The sequence below is a fragment of the Amphibalanus amphitrite genome, unplaced genomic scaffold, assembly GCF_019059575.1.
Source record: "Amphibalanus amphitrite isolate SeventyFive unplaced genomic scaffold, NRLGWU_Aamphi_draft 000497F_arrow, whole genome shotgun sequence".
Classification (NCBI taxonomy): Eukaryota; Metazoa; Arthropoda; class Thecostraca; order Balanomorpha; family Balanidae; genus Amphibalanus; species Amphibalanus amphitrite.
In genome coordinates, this window is record NW_024881991.1 from 262,670 (window position 1) to 267,733 (window position 5,064).

At 49.6% G+C, this 5,064-nt stretch overlaps 1 pseudogene; it reads left to right on the top strand.

Moving 5' to 3' along the window:
* The window catches only part of LOC122392701, a 105,844-nt pseudogene extending 100,976 nt beyond the window's left edge, over nt 1–4,868 (top strand).
* The last annotated feature ends 196 nt before the right edge of the window (nt 4,869–5,064 follow it).

Consider the following 5,064-nt stretch of genomic DNA (forward strand, 5'->3'; position numbering starts at 1 on the left):
TCTCTCTCTCTCTCGCGCGCGCGCGCGCTCTCTCTCTCTTTTTCTCACCCTCCTCTCCCTCCCTCCGCTGACGTGTCTCTCCCTCCCTCGCTGACGTGTCTCTCCGGCCCTGTGACCACCACCCAGAAAGTCTGTGCGCGCCGCGCTGGTACTGCTGCCCCTGCTGGGCATCACCAACTCCTTCAACATGATGACGTCGCCGGTGCACCGGTCGCCGCTCGAGTTCGGCCTCTGGAGCTACAGCACCACCTTCCTGCGCTCCTGCCAGGGACTCTTCGTCTGCTGCATCTACTGCTTCTTCAATGATGAGGTAGGCGATATTTTCATTTTCACGATGCTGGCGCAGATTATTGACTACTCAATTTATACTTACAGAACGTACGGCAACTTTATCGGAGAATTATGGTTGTGACTTGTGACTAAACAAATTTCGGCAACTAGCTGAAGTTTTCATCCCGTCCTATATCAAGAGCCAAAAGATAGGTAGGTAATAGGTATAGCCAAGGTCTTACGCTTTCGAATGCCGCTTTCCGTGTGTCGCTTGGTGGCCCAGCAGCCGAGTTACACTTGGGTGTTCAAACACTCCACCGGTCCGGCGCGGTTGGCGTTCAGCTCTGGCCCGGCGCGGGGGGTAATCTAATTTCAGGTCATCGTCGTCAAATACCTTCTCACCATAAGAACGCCTATCACTTCCCGGCTTCCCTGTAAGCTTGTGACCACCATCCCATCCACTGTTCGAAGTGGCATCGGCGAAATTAGAAAACTGATTTATGGTCTGTTCTCTATTGTATGAGAGGACGTCGCGCGGTACTTTCGTGGAGTGGGGTGGCAAACCCCGCGGGCAGTGATGAGTGACCACGTCCCGCAAGCGAAGCACGAGTTTACCCACCTATGGGAGTTATGTTTCGAACGCGGATTGAGCTCTAGGTCCATGGAAAAATATAGGTATGGTCTTCATAAGCAATTGAATTTTGGCGGAATTCTTCAATTTTTCGAACCATGCATGTCTGGTCGCTTGGAAGTATTGTACAGCAGATACATATATGCCCGTTCAGTACCTTTCATCTGAAAGCACTTTGCGTAATAAGTCGTTTTAATTTTTCACCAACTCTTGAATCCAAGAAAACCGTCGAATCAATGAGAAACAATAACATAACAAAAAGGTTTTGAGACAGACTGACACTAAAAGTTATACATACCTATATCGTCAACGTTTTTAGTGTGCCCACTGCCCATGACAGTAAAAACATAAACGATGTTAAGTCGAAGTCTATGAACGGATGGTTTGCCAGTGTTACTGTTGACTATCATTATTGCTGCACGCATTCGCTGTGCATCCGAAGTTTATAACATTGGGGGATGGCCATCTTATGTCATTTAACCCTATAATTCAGTTCCCCTCGACTATCGCATACTCTTCAAAACGATTTCATCGTCCATGAAATCTTGCCCCACGTGCCGCAGCTGAGTTCATGAGTCCGTGACCCTTAGCCGCCCACACGCTTCTCAGTTTCATGATATTTCACTCAGTGCCGGTGAGTCAAAGGCGGAAACCTCGGCGGATTAGTGCCGACAGAGAAGTTTCGAGGTTAATTCAGTTACCGGCAGCACATTTAGTTCAACTTGTCGGGCGAGTCTTTGGGAGACGCAGCTGGTTCGGTCCGTGCAGTGCCACTCGGGACGTGGCGCCGTCAACAGCACCGGATGTAGACAACTTCCACAATGTGCTTTACAAAATGCATAAACACGAGGCCCGGGCCTTTCCCGTGTGAGTTATGGCCATTGTCCGTCCACGGTCTAAGGTGGCAAACGGCTCGGTTATGCCACACGCTGCCTTGAGTCATGGAAGTCTTCACACCCCGGGAAATAGGAATTATAGGTGTGTTCGCACACACCTGCCTTATAATTAGGCTGTTTTGGACTTCGGTAAGCTCGTTTAAAATGGTCATTGAAGTTATTCTGATTGTTCATTGGTAAATGTGTTTGCAATTTGCATCGTCTCTGCCTGCGACGTGTCATCGATTGCTCCATTACCGCGATTTATATTTTCCAATCAGAGCGTTTCATATAAAACCTAATTGTAAGAAGACGGCGCATGAAATAATCGACAGCACTTTACACATTATACGAAATGTGTCTTGTTGCGTAATCAGATAAATCAAAGGTCGGTGTAGGTCTATCATATCAGACGTCGCTTCGCAAGGCAGGTCATAGACCCAGGTTATATTGATGGACTCCAATATCCGGACCATTTGTCATCTCTAGAAAGAATAGGTAGTGGCGGCTGGTAGCTGGAACTTCGGACCTGCGCAGCGCGCATTCATCTTTACCTATCTCAACATCTTCAATATTCTACGTTCATCCAAAATGCCAGTGGCATATACGTATACAGTATCCGTTGGCTTTCGGGCCTATGGTATAGCGGAAGGCGACGAGAACATATGGATACGTTTCATGCCTGAATCCGTGTATGTGTACACAGTTGGCTGCACTGAAAATATGCAATATCTTACCGGGATTGCTCGAGCCCTTTCACCACGTGTTCGGTTCTCGGGGCGATTGTAAATGGAACACAGCTTTGGGTGCACTGAATCAAACACAATTTTAGTGATTGATAGGCCTCGGAAATGCCAGTCTGGCAATGTTGCGCCGTGATATGAAGAGCATGGTCTCGGTCTTACCTTCGGGCCATGGAAAGTAATTGAAAACTTATCCCCCGCCTAACGCGCCCGAAATAAAACACGTCAAGTGAAAATCTCTCGTCATTTCTCCCGCATCTCAGTAGCTCGATCCTAGTTGGTCCCTCTCTCTGAGCTCATAATGGTAACCCATTCTCTTGGTGAGCTCCATATGGTAGCGTCTTCCTTCACCATTCATCAATCTCCATGAGGCCACTAGACACCCTCTCTATCTTCAGACCTCCATATAGTGACCCCTCCCTTCCCAAAACTGCACGGCTGACCTTTTCCCCAAGCTCCACATCTTGACCCTCCGACCCATGTGTAATTATGTATGCATTCATCACTCCCTCTCTCTCTCTCTCTCTCTCTCTCTCTCTCTCTCTCTCTCTCTCTCTCTCTCTCTCTCTCTCTCTCTCTCTTCTCTCTCTTCTCTCTCTCTCTCGACCTTGGTGAGGTGGCCGTCCCTCTCTCCCGCTCACCCGTTCCTCTTGAAGTGGTCGATGTTTTCCTGACTACCGTGTTTTGTCCACTGGCCTTTCTGTCTTCCGTGGGCAGTTTTTGTAACCTCCTTCTTTATTGAAGACCAACAGGCAGTGAATCATTGCTTCCAGGCCTCCACCTGGTGACCTGTTCCTCCACCTCCATGTAGTGACCCCTCTCCCCGCTCTCCCTACGGCAGGTGAAGCGCACGCTGCGCCACTTCTGGAAGCGGCGGATGGCGGCGCGGCGCGGCTGCCGGCGCCGCTCCAACCGCTCCACCTCGCTCTTCGACAACCCGTCGCTGCTGGATGCTGCCCGCCGCCAGTCGAGCGTGGCCGCCCGTCTGCGCACCTCGCTCGACTCACAGATCACGATCGCACCGCTCGGCCGGCGCCGTGAGCCGTCGGCTGCGGGCGTCCCCGCCGGCGCCGCCACCGCAGGCTCGTCGTCACCCAACGGGACCTGCTTGTGACCCATCGCCGAAGAGGCGCTCTGACGCCTCCCCAATCCAAACTCGTCTTGTGCTGAGGTCAAAGACGCTGAGATTGTAATTGCTGCAGGAGGTGGAAAAGCCAAAAGCTGTGGTATTGTCATACAAGTGGATGACAAAAGGGTATGACTCAGTGATGTCGGTATTGAATGCGAATGGCGTCGGTGTTGACGTGGAATGGCGTCGGTGTTGACGTGGAATGGCGTCGGTGTTGACATGGAATGGCGTCGTTGTTGACGTGGAATGGCGTCGTTGTTGACGTGGAATGGCGTCGGTGTTGACGTGGAATGGCGTCGGTGTTGACGTGGAATGGCGTCGGTGTTGACGTGGAATGGCGTCGACGCTGAAGCAGAATGGTGTCGGTATTGACGTGGGATAACGCCGGTGTGTATGATAAATGCCGTCGATGTGAAATGGCGTTAATGTTGATGTGGGCAGGCGACGTTGATTGTGGAATTGCGTTAATGTCGATGTGGCAAGGCGCTGATGTTTATGAAATAATGTCGATATTGACGTGGAATGACGTCAGCGTTGATGTTGAATGACGTCATGTCGATAAGGTCAGTGATGTTTTGGCCAGTTGTGATTGGACGGAGGGGCGGTCGGCAGCCGTGAGTCGACCCCGGACGGTCAGGGTTGTGTAGAGGGAACAGTTTTGTAGTGCGCGGTCATATATACACAGAGGTCAGTTGCCGGCGCGGGGTCCGCCGGCACTCTGCCACACTTGAGTAGTTCGCTCTAGCATCATTTACGTGTCTCATTCATCGTGTCTGCATGTTCATTGTTCATGTACTGTTGAAACGTCAAACCTAACGTTACGTGGTTGTAAGATACAAGCGTGCCAGTTGGTCATCATGCGCCTTCCTTCGCGTATTTTTTCTCCATCTTCCTTTGTTTCTAACTTGAACTCCTATGCTTCGTCAGAGTCAATCGTGTTGTTTCTTCACCGATGAAATCGGAACAACTTCAACACTGAAGTTAGTTTCCTCGTAGTTCTTTGAACTTCACAGGCACAATAATTGTCCTCCAAGTTGCATGCTTTTTGTCTTAGTTCTTTGAGCACTTGCTGCTGCTTATTCTAAAAGTGGCATTCGTTTCATCATGCTTGTCAATTTTCGAGGTTGTACAGGTAGAATGTTTTAGCCATCGATTCGCTTTCATGAATAACATAACGGCTTTCAGAAAATAAATGCGCCGGTTAAGTGCCAACATCAAAATACGTGTTTCATACCGATAATAAGGGTTAGGGTTCATACCGATAATAATGTTCAACACACATCAAAGGAAAAAGTAGGAGCATAAACTTTGTCCGGTAAGAGACTAGAATAGCTGGCTTTGCATTCAGTATCTGGCGAGGACCTCAGGCAATGAAACTTCTCGGCACTTCGTAAACTTCACACAAAACAGAAGTGC